The sequence below is a fragment of the Cryptomeria japonica genome, chromosome 1, assembly GCF_030272615.1.
Source record: "Cryptomeria japonica chromosome 1, Sugi_1.0, whole genome shotgun sequence".
Taxonomy (NCBI): domain Eukaryota; kingdom Viridiplantae; phylum Streptophyta; class Pinopsida; order Cupressales; family Cupressaceae; genus Cryptomeria; species Cryptomeria japonica.
Genome location: NC_081405.1, coordinates 95,943,080 through 95,965,451, shown reverse-complemented (window position 1 = coordinate 95,965,451; position 22,372 = coordinate 95,943,080).

Genomic DNA, 22,372 nt, shown 5'->3' with positions numbered 1-22,372 from the left:
ACACTAATATTGGACAAATCCATAAAATCATGACATCACAACACAACAAATTCATAAATCACCTCATCTTGCAAAATTTTTCCAAATGTGCTAAAACAGATTCTCAATGTGCTAAAATTCACCCATGTGCTAGGTTGCTTTTCCTACATGCTAATCTATTCACCCTATGCGCTAAACTGACTCTACACACTAAATCTTCCCCCCATGCACCACCTAACCTACCCTATGCGCTAAACCCTACCCACACGCTAATCTATACCTCCCAGGCGCTACCTGTTTGACCCTAGGCGCTAGGTTAACCCTACGTGCTAAACCCCCTTACCCATGCGAACCTTTGTAGCCCCTATGCGCAAAACCCTACCCACACGCTAATCTATACCTCTACCTGTTTGACCCTAGGCGCTAGGTTAACCCTACGCGCTAAACCCCCTTACCCATGCGAACCTCTGCAACCCCTATGCGCTAGGTCTACCCTACGCGCTACCCTGCTGACCCTACGTGCTACCCGACATTTGCCATGTGCTATTTTCACTAGATGCGCTAACCTATATTTCCTATGTGCTACCCTATTTTATTTTGGATGCGACCCTAAAAATTGACTTGATGCACTACCTAAAACTTCGTATGCACTAATCTATGACTTTGACGTGCTAAAATGCTAAAACCGACTTTTAAAAATAATAAAATGACTAAAAATGACCAAATCAAAAATCAAAAGAGGGTCAAACATGTTGACTTACTGGTGGTCCATATGCTGCAGGTCTCCAGTACCTCCGAACACGCTCAAAATAGTGTCTGGAATACGGAATAGGCATTTTCTCTTGAAACCAAATTCTCTTTCTCCAAAGTCAACAATGAACAAATGAATCTAATTAAACCACTTTTCCCCTTTTATAAGAGGAAAATGAAATTAGGGTTAGCCAAACGGACATGTAATATGGTTGCGGTCTCCCGTATACCCTACACAATGAACATTATCAGGAGATGAATCAATTTACACACATTTCACATAGACGAAATCCTACACACCACACACAACTCATCAAATTAAATCAAAATTTTCAAAATATTGATTCATCTCCCAAGGGGGCATCACCATCAAATATCGAATCTGGGGCACGACTTGCAAAATCAAAAGAGCAGCACATAAATGGCATTTGATCATAAATTACAATAATGCATCATTTTCATTGAAATAACATGTGCACATACGTCACTTCAAAGAGGGGCAAAATGTAGACGTATAAAAATGACCATATTCCTAAATGAATATTTTATGTTCATTTCTCTATTTAATTAAATCTAATTTAATTAAATTACCCATATTCCTCTATTCAATTCAATAAATTACTCAATTTATTTAAATTAAATTCACTATACCCATGTAATGAATAAATCATTTTATTCAGTTAAATCCCTTCTATCCACTTTTAATTAAATAGCTATCCTAAATTGAATAAATCTAATTTATTTAATTTTCCCAAATTGCAACCAAATTGAATTAAATTAACTTTATTTCAATTAAATCCTATTATCCCTCCATCCACTTGCATTTTCCTACATCTCCCACTTGCATCCTAAACCTATTTCTAATCCCTTCTAGACTCTTCTAATCAGTTCTAATTAGCCTAACCCATCTTCTAAACTTTGTCACATCCCTAAACAAAGGGAACTCACTTCTCAAAAACCTTAAAGTCTTTGATAACCATTAAAGGCTTCAAGTCTTCAACCACTTAATTCCCCAAAGTCTTCATAACCATTAATGGTTAACTCAAACCCTCTTACATGGTTACATAATTTCTTTTAACTCAACCTTCATCCAACCCAAGGGTCTCATCAAGCCTTTAATGCTTTGACCATGATTATCTCTTAATCATTTGCACAAGGGTTTATCCTTGGATTAACTCTTAATCCAATGGATAATCTTAACTTAGACTTGACCCTTACCTCTAGATAACCATAAGGTCTTCTCAGGCATTTAATGCCTCCAACCCCTTTTCTCAACCCAACCCTATGTTGACACTTGTCACCATTTCATTGGTGCAAATTGCAAACATGGATCCCCAACTTTCAAACTCAACCCTTGATCAACTCTTTCAATCCTGACCATCCATTGCCCTGTTTTTGCTATAAATGGAGCTCTCATTCCTCCATTTTTACATATATCCTCCAAATTTGTAGTATCATACTTATGCTCAAATACATTCAAGCTTTCATATCTCATTTTATGCTCATCATTTAGCCTCTCTTTTAGATAGAAATTAATCTAAATATGCATATTTAGAATACTTTCTTTATCATTTAGCTTAAATCATGAACTAATATAGTATGCTAGGATAGTTTGTTTACTAATCTTGTCATCTTATAGTTAGTTTATTGCATTTATAGAATCATGCATAGCTTAGGATGCATTTCACTCTAAAATCTATCAAAGCATCCCTTGTTCTTACATTTGCCATCCCTAAACCATTTTGCTCAGTGATCTGAGAGGAAAAACATTGGTTTGAGGGACATTGTAGGATAGAGAACCATGGGACCAACCTTGGGAAGCTGAGTTATACGTCATGACTCTATAGATTGCACCAAGAAGTCCTGTGTGTGTGTGTGGACAAGTCTTTTAGAATATTTTCACATTTTGAGTTCTATCGACCCGCTTTTCCCGCATACAGCTACAATAATTACCCTAGAAGACAATTGATGATGATTCGAGGCATGTAACCCTGGAATATATGTTTTTTTATAGTTACCCACATGCCCTTGGGGTTTTGGTTGTAAGGTGTTTCCATTCTGATATAGTTGCTTCACAAAAGGAGGCCTAATTAGCCCTTTAGGATAGTTGGTCATCATCGGGTTCAGACCTTTTGTTGTCAGATCTTGACCTCTCCTTTTGAAGGATTATGTAAGACCATAAAGGGTATCTAAATTTGTTATTTATTTTCTAGGGTGTTTGGAAAATTTTGGACTTAAGGTCCCATTACCCATCTCCAAGGGCTACAAGCAAATAGGCCTAATTGTGAAGGTGTCATAGGGAATTGGGTTGAATCCTTGAAACCAGTGTTTGGTCTAGTCCATGTGAGTATTTTATGATCCAAAATAGGTTTTGTGAAGGTCAGGAACCTTAGGAGGCTTCATGATGCATAATGGAGCAAGTTACCCAATTTGAGTAGTATGAACCTTGGAGTGAAATGAGAAGTTGGAACTAAGATTGTAGAACCTTTCTTTGTAGGATCCTATTGGTGTGTTGGGGGTAAGTGTCATACATCTTGGAGTGTTTGAAAAGATACAAGGAGGGCTTTGCATCAAATTTTATATTCTTTTATGACAATGGTTTGAACTTTATTAACTTTTTAACCTTAATGGATTATATATGTCATATGATGAATGCTTGTGTTGTGAATATTTATGGGATGATATGATTTTCTTATGTTAGAAATTATAGTAATGTGAATAAATTTTTTTTGAGACACTAATTTGCTACAATAAGTTCATTTACTAACCCTTTGCCAAAGAAAACTACTTGCAATATACTGCACCCTATAGATCACAAGGCAACAATCATGGAGGTACCAAATGTAATGTAACTATCAAAGATGGAAGTAGTTGAATTTTCTTTCTATTAATGTTGTCATTAAGAAATAAATGCATTTGAAGGACAAGGAGAAGCTTGTGCAACAATGAGAATATGGTTCATAATGGTATTTGCTTTGTCTTGCACTTTTCCTATTTTGTTTGTTCTTCAAATCTAATGAGAGTCCAATTGGAAATGTATTACCATCAAATCTTCTTAGTTAGGTTGTTATTACTATAGTAGGCATAAATTTTCCACAATCCATATTGTATGGACAAACTATGTCTATTTTTGAATTGACATTTTGTATTGCACTCAACAATCCATCATCAAGAAGATTAAGAGTATAGATTTTGGATAGCAAAAAAAGTTTTTTAAAGAGTAGTTAGACATGAAAGATGCAAAAAGTGAGGATCAAGAGTGAGGTGGAAGGATGAGTGGAGAGAACAAAAATAAATATAAAGAAATTTAGAAAAAATAGAGAGTAAAATTAATTAGAAATATAAGAAGAAAACTATTAAAATATAAACATAATATAAAATATTTGATATATAATAGAATAAGATAAATTTAATGTATCTATTTAATAACATACCAAATAAGTATATACTATATATAACTATAATATAAATGTAAAAACAAATCTTATAAAAATTAAATGTGTAATAACAATATTACCATATAAAATATAAAATACATGTATTATTCAATATACAATTTTTAAAAAATGAAAAGGGGAAAAAAAATTAAAATAGGAAATGTACAAAATGAGAATTGAATAGCATGTAATAGATGTTGGCAACAATGCAGCAAATTGAGAGGGTGGGGTGAATCAACTTGCACAAAGACTTACTACAACTTAAACCATAAAACAAATCTAATAATTAACATTTAATGCATGAAACAACTCCACATCAATAGCCCACATAACAACAAGATTTTTGAAGTGGAAAAATCAGGTAAGGGAAAAACCACGGTGGGAACCTACCCACAATGAGATAATACATTGTTAGGAGTAAATGTGAATATTACAATGGGGAATGCACATGCATTCAGAAACACTACCTAGAGGTCATTGCTAAAAATAAGAAACCCAGAAAGGCTACAACCTTAAGGGAAGGCTCACTGCCTTACAAGAAGTCTCACTAACTTACAAAAACATTTAGACTACAATCCAAATCACATGAACTCTAAAAAATAACATCTCCATATGCTTTAGTATAGTTCTGGTTAAGCACACAGTCTGCTCTGCAACACTACTTCTCCTTCACACTTGTTCACACATACAACTCAATCATACACTCACAGATACAATGTAGACACTCGCATACATACATCTTACATGATTATTACATTTATTTAAAGAAACCCTCAACCCATGAAATTGAGGTTGGCTAAACCATCAATAGAAATAGAAAAATACTATCCTCACATGCTACAATAATACATGTGGATCAAAATGATGTCGGCTAAGACATAGTGTGGACCCAAATCAACACCACAAACATGCAACACCTTCAACAATTATGCCTCGATCATCTGCAACACAGTACAACCACCAAGAATACCACATAACACAAAGAACATCACCAAACAAGGAAAATATTCAATAACACACACAATAATTAATGTGGACCACCAATATGCATAGAACATGATCTAGAGAAATTCACAAGAAGCATGAATTGCATCACAACAATCGCAACAACTCAGAATACCAGAATCATCATCATCTTTCTACCAAAGCTCAAGAACATCAACATAACTGTCTGTCAATGAGAAATATTTTCTTGTGGATTTCCAAATCATGAACCAATTGAAGTAAGGACACACATAAACATCCAAAACACATCCCACACATCCACAACTAAAGATATAGCGATTCCGGAGAATAATATACAAATTCACAAAAACTGCCAATACTGAGAAATTAAATAACCACTCACAATACCGGATGGCTTAACTTGATCAAATAATCATGAAGACCTTTCTAAATGGGACCGAACCATCTACAGACAACATACTTAGAACCCTTTAAACCGCATCATCTCAACTACAACACACAAGCTAAACCAACTAATCCAATCAAATTGCAATACTGGAATACATAGAAGAATGTGTTAACAAAAGTTTCCAACAATCTCATCATCAACAATATCCACATATGTTGACATAAATGACAACATATTAGCCAATATCCAACAATAGATCTAAATGAGCAACCACAAACCCAAAATCAATTATAAATTTTCAATCACAATCAATAAAGGATTGCAAACAAATATAGTTAAGGGAAATAACCACAAAATTCAAACCATACTTACATCCTAGCAAGTAGCCTCCATTTTTCTTCTCTCTTTTGTGATATAAGAAGTTGACTTTCAGAATTATAGCACTTTGTTCAATAGTGTGATGACACAAAAGCTCGAAGACTCTGGTATTGATGACTGAGAATCAAGTTTACTTTTATAGATTTCATGATATTGATCGATGGTTCAAATTAAAATATTAGAATAATGATCAACAATTAAGGATTGTTGAGACAATTTGATTGAGAGTTGATTACTCGTGTGATTGGAATTGATTGATTAGTCAATTGACTTGACTGATTTGTTAAGATAAATGACTAGGTTGTTAATTAAATTGATTGGAAGTGGGGGAAAAGATGCTCTGCAACTTGGATGCTTGCTTCTAGGGTTTGTGTCATGGTGGAGGGGTATTCCAAGCCAAGTTGTGGAGGAGGGAATAAGACCTCCTACATGCAGGTAAGTTACTTCTCCCTTTCTTGATCCTTTCATAATATTAATACTGGTTCATGTTGGTGTTTTGGCTTTTTAGTTAGTGTGTAAAGATTTTTTAATGCATCAGGATGGATGGGAATTCAATTGTTGTGGCATTTAATTTGAGTGAACATGCCTTTAATTTAGAGGTTATCACTATGAATGTAACTAAATTATTTAAGGAAACGCTTGTTGATTCTCTATTTTCTATCCCTAGCTTGGGGAAGTTTGATGCTTGGATTTCTACTCTATCTGAAGGTAATGGAGACTTGGAAGGAGGGGGAGGTAAGAAGAATAACCTTTCTCTATCTATCATTTTCATCGCTCTTAATACAGATATGATTAATGATCTGAATAACGAAAATTCTAGGTTAAATAATGTTGTTGTGTTACTTGCAGTCGTGGACATTGCTAAATGCTTGCCCCACAAATATTTAGATGAATGGCTCAAAAATATTTGGATACAAAAATTAGGTTTTCATTTTTCCTTCTATAGAATGATTCAGAAAGGATTATTTATCATTTTCTTTAATGATTCTAAGTCTTAGGTGACAATAGTTGAGAACCAATACTAGTTCATAAGGAAATATATGTTCAAGGCCCTTAAATGGTCACCCAAGGTTGTTAGCAATGAAATATTAGTCCTCTCATGCTCTAGATGGATAGTTATTAAAAACCTCCCCCCTCTATTGTGGATGTATATGGTAAAAAATGATGATAAACTCTTGCAAAAACCATAAAAGATTCAACCACAATAAAACCCTAGTTCTACAATAAAGCATTCACCATACACCAATAAAGAAACCTAAGAACATGCAAATCAACAAATAAGATAATAATACCATTCACATATCATGTAGGGTTTGATCTCCATTGATCTTGTTTGATATATTTTCTCTTAGATTTTGTATTGATAACAAGAGCTCAATAAAGAATAGATTGTGGTTGTGAAGTCGCGTGATCGCAAGAAGGCTTGATTGCACATGCCATTAGGGTTGTAAAAGGATGAAAGGATCCTCTTATATAGAGAACACGTTAGAAAATGTAGGGATAATATTAAGAGGTGAAAATATAAATGGTTGGCTAGGATTAAAGGGTAGGTAGGAAAATAATAAAATATAAAGGGGGTGGTTAGAGGAAAATTAAGAGATAAATGACGTGTCATGGAGGAAAAAGCTAATGAATTAATTAAATAAATAAAAATCTATTAAATAAATAGAGGAAGTGGGACTAATTAAATAAATTAAATATTTATTTAATTTAGGGAAAGGATAATTTAAATAAATCAAAATATTTATTTAAATAGGGAAAGGCTAGAAAAGGATAAGTGAATTAATCAAATAAATGAAAATCTATTTAGTTAATAGAAGGCGTAGGATAAAATAATTTAATCAAATTAATGGAATTTTATTCTCCAAATGTTAGAATCCATTGGGAAAGTTCTGAGAGTGGATAACGCTCACTCCCTAGTTTCCCACATGGATACTACGGTCTTAATACCTATCGACCCCAACAAAGACCTACTTAGGTTTGTTGAAATTAATATTGATGAGGATCCAATTTTCTCTCTTATCAAAATTTTGGGTGTGAATAAAGCTTGTTTCCCATGCAAACGAGAAGGGCACATTCAAAGAAATTGCCCTATTTTAGCGAAATGCAAGCCCCTCGCCAACTCTAATGGTAATTTAGGAGACCACCCCATGTAACACAATGGTGAACCTACCATACCTCTTCAGGATTTTCCCAATCATGTAGAGGGTGCACAAGGCCCTATTTTGGCACAACTTAATTTTCTTAAAGAGGTGGTGAAGGCTATAGTTAAATCTCCTATTAGTCTTCATGTTCTTGATGAGGCTACTAATTTTAGAAAGTTCAATGTTGATCCCCTTCCTCATTTGGCCATTGCTATGTTGCTTTCTCAAATTAGGGATCCCAAGGTGGATAACACTGACCAATTTATGCATTCAAGTACTCACAAGGTCAGAAGGAAGAACACACAACAACTTGCCCTAGATAAGCTTAAGAACTCTAAGGCTTCCATGATGGAGGTGACTCATTATTCTAATGAGAACTCTCATGTTGACCCTCCCTCTATCCCAATGGATGATGATTCTCATATTTTGTTTCTTATGGATAGTTTGGTTAAGGAAAATAAAAATTATCTTGGCAAGCCTATTGTTAGGGGTGTCAAGGAAAGGAGACGCTCTATTATGGAACTGAGCAAAGTGGCTAGCTTGGGTACCCCCATGGGGGATCTAGACTCCCTAAAACTTTCTAACAATTTTGACATTCATGTGGATCCTCATATTGAGGAACCCTAAGACAACAAGATTGACAAGGCTCCCCCCTCCTAAGTGATAATCAAACTACCTCTTCCCTTCAATTTGATGTTAGCACCTCTTCATTCATCGATAACCAAAACATTAAACTTGATAGTGATGTTGTGTTTTTTGATGTTATTACTGTTGACCCACTTATTAGGAATAAGGCTTCTAATGAAGCCCATGATAACCATTGTCTAATATGACAACCAAAATGAGCCTTTGCGATGATCTCACTGAAACCTATCCTTTAGAATCAAACCTGGAAACCGAGTTCTTGTCCAATGATTCGATCACTAAAGAGGAGCATAGTCTAGGTCATGATAAAATTGTGGAATCCAAAGCTAAATATTGTGAGATTTTGATCCCTATTGGGAATGTTCTTTTTACTAAGGTTAAAATAAAGAGGGGAAGGCCTAAGGGAAAGAAATCCCCCCTTCCTAAGAAGAAAGATAATAAGAATGATCTTCCTAAATGCTTCAACAAATTTATTGCTTAAGGTTTCTCATGGAATTGAGATACATTTCTTGGAATGTTAGGGGAATTTAATCCCTAGATAGGAAACATTTGGTCAATAATTTTCTAAACCAACATAAAAATGTCAACATTGTGTTGCTTCAGGAAGAAAAAGCCACTAAGTTCACTCTGGAGGTGAACCTTAAATACATATGAAAAAATGAATAACAATTCTCCACCAATCATGATAGATATAAAGGGAGTATTGTCTTAATGATTGGAATCAAGTGGGGTAACAAATTCTTGGATAGTGTTTCCTCACCATGTAAAGAGAGGTGTGTATATTCTGAACCTTTGTGACACTAAGGTTAGCATATGTTCCCTTTATGCCTTCAATGACTACAAAGAAAGAATAGATCTTTGGAAATAGTTGAAAGAATAGATCTTTGGAAATAGTTGTGTAGTCTCCTATATATTCCTTTCCTTGTTCGGAGATACCTTAACATGGTTGAGAATCCAAAGGATAAACTAGGAGGTATAAACCTAGAATGGAAAAGAATCTCTACTAGGCTAGGATGAAGGATAAACTCAGACTATTTGATCCCCTTGAAGATATGAAGACAGATTATAGATCAATACATTATACATGGTGTAATTTCCATTAAGGGAGGAGGAGGATTTACTTTAGGTTGGATAGGTTCTTTGCTAATAAAGACCTTTTCTCTTTCAAGCAAGAGGATGACAAAACCATAGTCAAAGTTGTCCTTTCACCCTCTTGGATCACCATCTGATTTTAGCTCAGAATACAATGAATTTAATTACATCCCTTATCCCAAGAGGGAGGATAACTTTATCCTCAACACCGACCTTTTGAATGATCAAGATGTCAAAAATATCATTTCTATGATTAGACAAATTAGTAAACATGACTATCATACCCCCTCTACCATTGATAAATGAAACAAAAATGTTAGGAGTGGAAGAAACTTCTAAAAAAGGTTGGTAAGAAGAAAGATAAAGATGGTAGAAGACTAGAAAGAGACATAGTGGATAACTGTCTAATTTAGGAAGCCAAGATTCAAAATGACCCTGACAATTTGGAGCTATCTCACTCACTATCCCAAACCAAAGACATGCTAAGAATCATTCAACATAAAAAGATCCAAGAAATCAAGGTGAGGGATAGACTCAATTGGCTGGAACAAGGAGATAAGGGTTCCAAATTATTTTTTAATATGCTGAGATAAAAGGAATTCAAGGAAAGGATTGACAGATTTTGGGAGGAGGGTAAAGAATTGGTTGATAATGAGGACCTTAAAACTGCCTTCTTGCAGTGTTACCAAAAGCTATTCTACTCTGACGATAACTCCCTCTCTAGCCTCTCTACTAGAGAGAAATGCAGAGCCCTCATACCTAAGAAGATTACAACAAAGGAGGATGATTTTCTCAAGATATCCATCTCAATCGAGGAGATCCATAAGGCTACCGGTACCCTTAACAATGATAAGGCCCCAGATCTAGATGGGTTGCCCATTAAGTTTTACAAAGAGGCTAAGAATTGGATTAACATGGACCTATTGCAGACTTATGAGGAAGCTCTAGCTAGGGATTCTTTAAATATTGAGATCAATAAGGGGGTGATAAAGCTTCTCCAAAAAGATAGGGACAAGTCCCTTATTAATAACTGGAAGCTCGTTACTTTACTTAATGTTTCCTATAAATTTTTTGCTAAGATAATAGTGATCAGACTTGTGGATATCTTACCAAATTTGTAAGAAATACTCAAACGAGCTTCATTAAAGGGAGGCACATTCTTGAGAACCTCATCACAAGTTGGGAGGCCATGAACTGGGTAATGTTAACCAACCAAAATTTTTCTATGTTCCTCGTTGACTTTGAAAAGGCATATGATCAGATTGAATGGAGCTTTCTCACCATGATGTTGGAAGTATTTGGATTCCCAAATGAATTTTGTCAAATTATTCAAGTTCTTCTTAACAACGCCTCTGCTCAAGTTGAGGTTAATGACTCTCGTACTTAGCCCTTCAAGCTTGAAATTTCTATCAAGCAAGGATGCCCACTTGCTCTAGCCCTATTTGTTATTGCGAGAACTGCTATATTCTACTTGCTTAGAGAATCTACCCAGTCTCCAAGGGTTAGGGGTATCTCCTTACTGAACAAAGTGGATCTTATTAATGTCCAGTTTGCTGATGATATAGCCCTTTTCTTGGAACTTGAAGAGGCCAATATGGATTCCTTGATGTTAAATCTTAGTATATTCTATGAAGCCTCAGGGGATAAAATATCTACAACCAAATTCACTCTTTTGAGTTGAGAAGATACCCCCACTATGGCTCAGTAAGTATGGCTATCAGTGGGGTGGTCCTTCTAAACAAGTAAGATATTTGGTCATTCCTTTTTCTATTAATCCATGCTTGAAGGAAATGTGGTTGTGGATCAAAGGGGAAATGGAGAGAAAGTTGGGCAAATGGAATAAACAATATATGTCATTAGCAAGCAAAAGTCAACTTAGTCGAAAGATACTCTCCTCTTATATCCTATACTATGCCTTTGTTTGGATGTTTAGTAACTATCAAATTAAGATATTCAAAATATATTAGGAAATTCTTATGGTTTGATGGAAGAGGTAAACAAGAAGTGGCACTCAGTTAAATGGAATTGGTGTTGTCTTAGTAAAATTTTGGGTGGTGTGGGGCTGAAAGATCTAAAGATGCAAGGGATTGCTTTAGCAACAAAGTGGATTTTCGATGCTCTGGAAGGTGAGGAACCATGGAAGGTTCTTATTAGAAATAACATTAATATTGTTGTCCTAAAGTAAGTTGAGGCTTGAAAAATGCTCCCCTTTAGTGATCTTATTGTATGGGAATTAGCCATCTCAAGGATGGTGCATCCTTGAGGACAAATTGTCCTTCCGATTACCTCTACGAGTTGGCACTAAGGTGAGCCAAGGGATAAAAACAACAAAGTTAAGCAGTTAATCACAATCTGAGGCTCTCGAACAACTCTATCAGGCCTTTGTTCAAAGGACGAGCTCATGGGTCTAGGATACCAACATGATGCATTGTTGTCCTATATGGATGAGGTACAAAGTTCATACAGAAAGTTCTAAGTGCGATTATGATGAAATAAAAGTACATAAAATAATGAAGCTAGACTAGTAAATGTGATATATGAAATAACCAAGATAAAATGGAAGGAGAAAAGGGAGGGAAATAGACAAATGAAATCTCTATGCTATGAAGCCTCCCACAACTTGACGTCCTCCTCCTGATGATATTCCTACACACATACAAGAGAGGAAAATGTTAGGGTTGTGTTTTGGAGTCTACCTAGTCAGACCCCCATTTTGGTGTTTCCACCTCCATGAACAACCCAAGAAGCCATGAGAATAATAAAGTGATAAAGATAATAAAAAAGATACAACAAGAGATTGGTAAAAGATATTGGAAAATGAAAGAGAGAGATCAAGGAAACTCCCCTTCCATGAACGATTGTTGCAAATATTGGCATAGAGTGCTTGAAATGTTGTAACAATGGTGATGCTTGTAGAATACTATCCAAAGATAACTTCCAAGATCTTCAACCTGCAAAAGATCATCAACTTGCCAAGAGAATCCTTCAAAATGCTTGTAAAATTGATAGATAAAGGTCCTAGAAGGAAACCGAATGTCGGTGGGCATAATCAAAGGCCTTACGATTCCTTCCAGGCACAAGCGTAATGCTCAAACAACCACCTACAAACTGTCAATTTTGCAAGATGCTAGTGCGTCATGCGAATGACTCCATGACACACCTGTGTCCCCAAAGGTGACAGGTTGGCGGAGTTGGTGATAATTTGGCCAAAGCACGCATGGATGGTCTGAGTGGACAAAAGGACATGATGGCAGATCCTAACCTTCAATGAAATGGAGGAAAAGCACCATTTGTCATATTAATTACAAGGGATAATATTTTGATATTACATTTTGCCCCCACTTTAGCGAGTACACCTTTGTCGAGGGATGTGAAGATAAAGTAGAGGAAGATATAGAGAAAGAGAAGTCATGATAGGAAGGCATATTTTCGTTGATCAGATGAGATTTCCCCTAGTGAGATGATCTTGAGATTTAGTACAGATGTTATTTGGTACATCTCAAACACACTAGTTGTAGACTAGCATGATAAACGATAATATAAAGAAATGGATAAGATAGCATAACAGAAACAAACCTCGCTCTGGAGGAAAGCCTCTGGCTATGGAAAGATATGAGATAAGCGGTCGCCATTGGTTTAAGATACGCTGATATGAGTAGCAAGATGCATTATGCTAGATGTTCATATGATATGGTGTGATATGAAGGTATGGATAACCATACAATAGGGCAGATAAAGATAAATTTGCCAACATGCGTAGCGATGTGCTAGATAGCCATGCGATAGGACAAATAAATTAGGTAAGTAGTAGATTGGCCCCTATAAAGGCACTCAAGAATGGTTTGGCCCCCATGTAGGTGATCATGGGAAAGGAAAAGATCAAGTGGTTTGGCCCCCACCTAGGTGATGTTGGAAAAGAAAAAGATTGAGTGTTTTGGCCTCCACCTAGGAAAACAAGGAGAACAATTGATAAAAGACACCAATGCAAAAGATAAAAGGATAAATGCCAAAGCTAAATGCAGATATGATACCCCCCCTTAGAATGATAGGAATGGAAGGCATGTCATTCTAAGTAGAAGAGCAGTTTTGGCACGCCAACATAACAAGATGTTTCCATGGAATACCCCCAATAGATAGTGACACATAAATGTCCACAACAACAAAAGATGAAATGCAAGAGGATGGGGGGTATAATAGTCTGACATCAGAACCCATAGCAATGACAAAAGATATGTAACACAACTGCGAGATGGGTATATCATCATAGTGCCAAATTTCTTGGATTTGAAGAAGAGCACATCAAGACAAAGATAAAATAAAAATTCGGGTCAACATGGAATAAGGCAAAGAATGTCCCCAAGGCTTTGCATCATCCCCAAATATCAAAAAGAAAGATGCAACAAAGAGGAGGAGGTAAACAAATAGAGGAATGTGTATGATAGAAAATCCATGTATCCGAGTACCTATGAAGTAACTCAGGTCTTTCAGGAGAGTACAATGGATAAAGACAATCAACCTCCCGTATCCAAGTACCTCTAGAGTGACCTAGGTCCTCTGGGAGGGAACAAATAGATAAATAAATCATGGGGGAACACAATCACATGCATATGCAAGCAAATGTAGATGAAAAATAAAGGTCCTAACAATCATCCCTTACAAGGGGATCATACTACAGGAGATCATCATCCTCAAGAAGAGCCTTGTTCTCCCAATCTAGGTCATAGGGAGAAGGGGGGGAGATCTAGGAGAGGGACTATCGCAAGGGCTGCACTAGGTGCCTCACCAGCAGCAAGAGAAAGAGACAAAGTAGCAACAACATCTTCATTTATAGGCTCAGAGGAGGCAAGGGTCAATAATCGCATAAAGATTGTAGATAAGGTTGGAATGTCCTCCAAGGAGTCAAACATGCAAGATTTCATGGAGGAAGCAGATGACTCGCTTGGAGAAGATAAAATAAGAATAGATCTATCAGCCTCTAGAAGAGGGGAAGTGAGAAACTCAGGAGAAGGTGGGGCGTTCTTGATCATACAAACAAAAATAGGCAAACCAACAGGTGCTTAGACAGACAAAGGAAAGGATGAAGAACATACCTGCAAAGACTTGCACCATTGGAACTCTAGAATAGGGCCCTGCTCAAACTTTTGTTTACATGGGATAGGAGTGTCAAGCCACCTATCAACCGTGGTAGGCAAAAGGACCACAAAAAACCTTGAATGGTGGAGCAGTTGCGAAGTAGGCAGGGTAGACAAAGCTCCACTAGGCACCACTTGTGTATGTGACATGTTAAGGGGTCGAGACAAGGGAGTCACATCCAACAAAGAAGTGATAAGAGGTGGCTCCAAAGAAGGAGCAATGAAAAGTTGCACTCATTTAGAGGGAGGTTGATCAAAAGCCCTTGAAGTAGTAGGGAGCGAGACCAAAATAGGTGCAGAGATGGGAGAAACCAATGGAATAGGCTCTGAAACAACAGCACTGAGTGTCTGAGCCACACTAGTGCACTATAAAGCAGTGTCACACTCTCAAGCTTGGGCTTGTCAAAAGGGTTTATTCTCAAACACGCTGATTCCGATGAATGTGAGGACCACCAAATAGAGATGGAGAGGATTCAAGAGCATTGTGCTCCATATAAGAGGCCTCCAGAATTATGTCAAGGATAGGAGAAGGCCCAATCGATGATTCAAGAGGTGCATCCTGGAGAGACACCACATCCACATCAATGGGAACCCAACCTCATTGCACTTAGGGAGCGGCCAAAGGAACAGAGGGTGCCGACACAGGCTGTGACAAAGAGACATGAGAAGAGTGCTTCCTTTTCTCATAATGAGGGGGCTAAGGAATATCCGCCATGATTGGGATATCAAAGGGAGGGTAGCCCACAAACTTTGACAACATGGGTGCCTTTCCCTTGGATGCGTTGGGTGCAGTTGCAAGAACCCCAGACACAGTTGGAGGCTATGCGGTCCTAGGTAGATGCAGAGGTCTATTCGAGGGAGTAGGCTTAGCCTCGACCCCTGATGATTAGGAGACATGAGGCACTACCCACTCCAAGATCAGAATCAATGGAGGAGGGGTCGATGTAGGAGGTGTCAATGAAACACTAAGCTACACAAATTTAGGGGTTGATTCCCCCATTTTATATTGATAATAAGCGAGGTACATTAAATCACTGCTGGGAAGCATGGGCCTCACCAAAGCAGGCCAAAAGTGGTCCAAGGAAAAAATCCCTAGGGCGATCAAAGCTCGATATCCAGTGTCCTAGATAACATGCATTGTGCCCTCATAGGGAAGCTTGAGACATTTGTGCACAACCAAGGGGACCGCTTCCATAACAATCAGTCAAGGAATGTCAAGCTTAACTTGGAAGAGGTCTAATTTGGGAATGATGTTAAACACAAAATACACCGCCTTAGGCCCTATGAGGACTGTCAAGGTGATACTATCCAAGGGGAAGATAGAGAACCCATCATGCTTCCTCAAAGTTGTGTGACAATCATCATATGTTGGTCTATGCCAATCGTTCACAAAGAGAGTCTCCTTTGTGATAACATTGACTCTGCTAGATGGTTCAACGATCACACCTATGATAGTTTGACCATTCAACTTGGTAGGGACATAAAGAGGAGTAGGCTCTTCGCAATATGGGGCATCCAGAGGGGTAAATGACAAGGACAAATCAAATACCTTTCCCTTCTGGGCTAGAGGTGAGTTAATGGGGGTGATGGTGACCATGTTCACATATAGACCATCATCTGAAGAAGGATCCAATGTAGAGATAAATTTTGTCGAATGCGGAGGGAAAGGGTCAGTATAAATCTGCAAGTAGTTATTGATTTTATCAACAAACTAGTTTGGTTTATACTTTCGTGCATCCACCTTGACTGCACCACTATCGATGTGGTCTTGGACAACATGTCGAAGATGATAACATTGCTTAGTGTCATGACCAAGCACATGATGATAATGAAAAAAATTCAAACCATCATACTAATGTGGATAAGGTTGACTATCAGACAATGGTTTTATTTCTGGAAGGGTAATAAGGTTGTCTTTCAACAACCATTTCATTATGCTCAAGTCGGAGTCATTCAACTTAGTGAAGACTCTATTTTGTTGCAAGGATTGCATAGAACCCATCGAAGGAATAGCCACAAAATTAGTGACAACCTTATCCTTCAGGGACCCATCTATGGATGTGCCTACAAAGGACCCACCATGAGGGTTCGAAGAAGTATCTTTGAACTATGACACAATGTGTTGGTAATCGATGAGAGAAGAGCATATGTTAGCGAAGTTTTGATATTAGTTAAGAGATGGTTTCTTCCTTAACATTGACTGTAGATTGCCAATAAACATCCTTTGTAGATCACTATCTAGTAGGGCAAAGGAGATCTTGGTGGAGATAGCTTGATATCTTGAAATGAAATCAGTGACCTTTTCATTGGGCTTTTGTTTACAAAGAACAAGGTTAGTGATAGTGACCCTGTGACAAATGTTCGCCTGAAACCACTTAAGAAAGAGATCCATAAGATGACTGAAGGTATGGATAGAATGGTTAGGCAGAGAACTATATGTAAAGCGGAAAAATCGAACCCTAGTTGTCCTCCCCTCCCCAACTCCGAGGAGAGAGAACGGAGAGTCACTAGGGTTGATGGTTTTCACTTAGGAGGGACTTTACATTCAAAAGAGGGGTTGAAACCCACAAGATCCAATCCCACGCAATGCAAGATTGGATTCTATATGAGTTTCAAGGGTTGTGATAGCAAGGATACCCTCTTTTGTAAAGAATGTAGATAGAAAGATTGAACTAGGAATGCATGTAAAGTGGGAAATATTCGCTTATAAACAGAGATAGGGATATGATATGAAGCTGCGGACCTGGAATTAGCAGTAAAATGTTGAAATAGCGCTTTTCTACAAATTTGAGCAAAATTTGACTGGACGATGGTGCCCGGTGTGCACACGGTCCTCCGAAAAATCCGCGAAACGAAGGGGGATCTATTCGTCTCTGCATAAGGATTCCAGATCTTCAATTTCAGCCGCGTACCTGCAACCTTGTTGTAAGGATGTTTGTATCCTTATATGCGAAGGTATAGATGTTGTTGTTTGTTGTATGTTGTATGTTGTAGCATGTGATCTCCTCTTCAATGGTTGAATCCTTGTCTTGAATGCAACACTTAGCCTTGAATGGATACTTAGAATGATCAATTGTTTGAAGGAATGTTTGAATGCTTGAATGCTTGAATGCTTGAATGTTTGAGTATCATTTCCATGCCCTTTTTCCCTCATACCAAATGAGAGAGGAAAATGTAGTTTATATACTTGCCAATTAGGGTTGATAGACTGATTTTCCCGACCTTAGGCCGACCAGGAAATGTTATTTTCCAATTTGCAAACAAAAAGACCCGAAGTCCCATAGGAGACCAGGCCCAAAATAGGGCCAGGGACCAGGGCGCTGGGCGCCATGGTCCTGGGGGACAAGGGCGCTGGGCGCCCTAGTCCTGAAGGACCAAGGCGCTGGGCGCTCTGGTCCCACCTCCCGGGACAGCAAGGTGCAAGGAGGATCAGGCCAGGGTGCTGGAAAAATGCAGTTTTTGATGTCATGAACAAGTTTTGGGGTCTCCATTCAGGTTCAGTGTTGCATCACCATCGTGAAGACCCAAATGCGGTCGAAATTGCAAGTGTCACAATTTTAGGATGCTACATTTAGCCCCCACTTTAGTGGGAGTATAAGCGTACGCTGATACTTCCGGTAAAGTACAAGGAAACAATATTGAAAAACTTTCACCATGTCAAGGAGGCAAGATACACCCATTCCTGAGTGGACTAAGGATCTTACGACTTCGATTGACAAAGTAAAAGGGAAGATCATGAGGGAGAACCATGACTGTCAGTAGTAAGGTTCCCTCACTATGAGTCATGCAAGAAAGATATCAAAAATCTTCAAGGCAAAATTTGTCAAGAAATTTTCAAGTATCTTGAAAACATATGAACGGGATGTATGCCCCCTACGTTAAAGCGATTGCACATGCCTTACCGGGGGTGATTGCTTTAAGGTAGTGATACATATAAGAAATGAGAAAGGAGCATGTTATCACAAGGATTTAGCCCCCAAGTGTGAGATAAGCCCAAGGATAATAGACACAAAACACAAAGCACAAGGTGACTTCGCTTTCCTCAGGGTCAGTATGCTGTATGATTATTCATGTATATCATATGTATGTATGCATAATTTTTCTTCATTCCCCAATCAAGGAAGGTCACCTAGAAGAAGGGAACACGTGTCTTTTGAGTCAACATGAGAGAGATCGAGAGATCTCAATGTTTTGCATCATCCTCAAGTAGACAACACTAAAGACAAAAAATAGAAGAATGAGAGTAACATATAGAAGAAGTAACAAAAGAAATAGAGGAGGAGAGAATCTGCTATGCTAATGAAACTAGTCTAGCACGTCATCTACCCCCCGATCTTGCTGAACAATGTTTCGGGAAGGCAGGGAACATGCTAGAGGAGGAACATTCAACACAGCAGATGGAGCTATCACAAGATCCAAACAAGGGCTATGTTCATGTTCCAAGCCACATTGTTCTTGTCTAGGAGCTAGGATAAGTGCTTTAGAAAATTCGTTAGATAAATGGTTATCAACATCAACAAGTTCATATTCACTATCAGAAGCAAGAGAAGTAACATTTTCATCTTGAATAACATTTTCATCTATATCATCATCAAGATTTATAAAAATAGGATCTTTAACTCGCACAGGATCAAGACCATCATGCATCTTATGTTTAGGAGATTTCAGCTCAATTTCTGGCTGAGGAGAAAATGGAATAATGCTTGTTGAAGGTGTTTTTGGGGATTGCAAAGTTTGAGAGGTAGCTGCCTGAGCTCTAAGACGATGCTTTCATCGACGTTCATGTGCAGAACGATTTCGTCTAGTCTTAGTAGGAAGTTGCGAAGATTGAGGAGGAGGAATGTTCTCATCCTTATCACTTGGGTGTTTAGGTTGTGGTCTCTTAGGCTGAAAAATAGGAGAAGAGGAAGGTCTCTTCTCTCCATAGGAGGAAGGAGGAGGAACTGCTCCATATAAGGGAGGAATATTTGGTTTTGGAAGGAGACCAAGTCCATCATGACGAGGAGGGATAGGTCTACTTTTGGGAAGTTTATTAGATATAGGCATAGTCACATCCATAGGAATGGGTGAGGAATCTTCTTGAGGAAAGACATTAGTTTTATCTTTCAAAGGAAGAACTTCCTTCTCAAGAATGATAGGAATATCAAGTTTGGGTGTTCTAGGTTCACTTAGAGAAAGGATCATAGCTTTTTTCCACTTTTGATAAGATTTGAAAAGATGATCACTTCGCGGAGGAAGAGATTGGAATTGTTTAGGCCAAAAGTAATCAATAGGAATGCTAGAAGTTCTTTCAGCTGGTTTAAAGAGACTATGATTGACAGTAACAACTTCACCATTATGGGGAAATTTCAAACACTTGTGAATAGGAGAAGCAATAGCTTTCATGGAAGATAGCCAAGGATAGCCAAGCTTCACACGAAATTGTTCGGAAGATGGAATAATAGCAAAGTTCACATCAAGGGATTTGTTATGAATTTCAATAGGTAATGTAATAGAACCAATTGTAGGGGAAGAAAATGCATCAAATAATTTCACAACCACATCTGTTTCATCATAGATTACTTGATTCAATTGCAAAGTAAAAAGAAATTCTTCAGTAATGACATTAACCATGCAAGAAGGATCAATAAGCACTCCACGGCAAGGTGTATTTTTGACTTTTGCAACTATATATAAAGGACCATCAGGTGCCCTGATAGTTTCACTAGAATCAAAGGTGATGGAAAGTTCTTTAGGGATTTTCTGCTGCTCTACAAAGTTAATCACATTTGGAGTCATAGACACGAGATCATTAGGTGAGACAGAGGAATCAGTAGTATCAATTGCATTAGAGGTATGAGAAGGCAATGGATCAGTGAAAATCTGAAGATTTTGGTTAGGAGGAGCTACAGATGTATTGCCTTTATCATTCACTCCAGAAACAGAGATAGTATTATTATCAATCAAATCTTGAATTTTACCCTTTAAAGCAAAACATTTTTCAGTATCATGCCCAGGTTGATGATGAAATTGACAAAAAGATTTGTTATCAAAATAAGGTGAAGTAATCTTTGCAGGATCAATTTGCCTTATAGGAGGAAGAGTAAGCACATTTTGTTCCAATAACTTATTCATAATACTATGCAATGATTCATTCAAAGGAGTAAACTTTCTTTCTTTCGTGAAAAACTTAGAAATAGGAGACACACCTGATGCTGCATTCACATTGTTGTTGATGATGTTTTCAATGAATTTAATGGACTCTCTGTTCGGTTTAAACTTCCCAAATGGTTGTTGACTACTATCACCCTTATCACTCGGAGTCATAGGATGTGATTGTTCCATTTGACTCACAGTCAGTTGATAATTGTGAAGAGTTGCACACAACTGTTGGAAAGAAGTAAACTCAGAAAACAGGAGTTTTTCTCTAATATCTTTTTGTAAATTAGAAATAAAGATTCTTTGAATATCATTGTCAGGCACTGGAAAAGAAATCTGAGCATACAAATGTTTATATCTACCAATGAAATTAGTCACTTTTTCTTTAACACCTTGTTTACAATGCATTAAATCAATCAAAGTAACCTTAGGACTTATATTGTTTTGAAATTGTTGAATGAAAGCATTTGCAAGTTGTTTGAAAGAAGTAATAGAATAGAAAGGCAACGAACAATACCATTGTAGGGCTTTGTCTCTTAATGTTCTAGTAAACAATTTTGCAAGCAACCTTTGGTCATAAGCAAAATCAGTACATATTGTTTGAAAGGTCTTAACATGTGTTAAAGGATCACCCTTACCATTATAAAGTTCCAAGTGCGGAATTTCAACATGTTTAGGGGGAATAGCTCGAACAATATCAAGAGAAAGTGGGCTCGCAACATCAAATGTGGGCACACTAAACTTAGATTGATTCATAGAGGCAATTTGTTGCTGTAAAGAAGAGACAGTTTGTGCAAGATTGTTAATGGTCGCTTCAGTCGAAGAGTTCATATTAGGCGTGTTAGATTGTGATGGAGGTATTATGTTATTGAAAGAAGGTAGCGAGTAAGGTGGTGGGACACTATGATAGTTAGTCATAGGAGATGATTGGACAGGAGGAACACTACAAGGAGGAATGGAAGGGTTAAATGAATTGCCCCCTTGGGTCATGTTCATTTGTGGAGATATAATAGGAACACTCATTGAAGGAATGAATGAAGGAAGAGGGTTGATTGAAGAAGAAGGATTGCTCCCATGATTAGTGATCATAGGAGGAATGTCTTGTATTGAAGTAGTCATTATGTTTGATGTAAAAGTAGGTATACTAGCTGTAGCATCGGAATTAGGAATCATCAAAACAAGTAGGTAGATCAATCAAAACACAAGACATGCTAGCTCAATCAAAAGAACTCTCATTGAAATGAACCTAATTCCAAGCACACTCAATAGAGGTATGAAAACAAAGTATTCAAAATGAAAATTATGCAAACCAGATGTAGAATT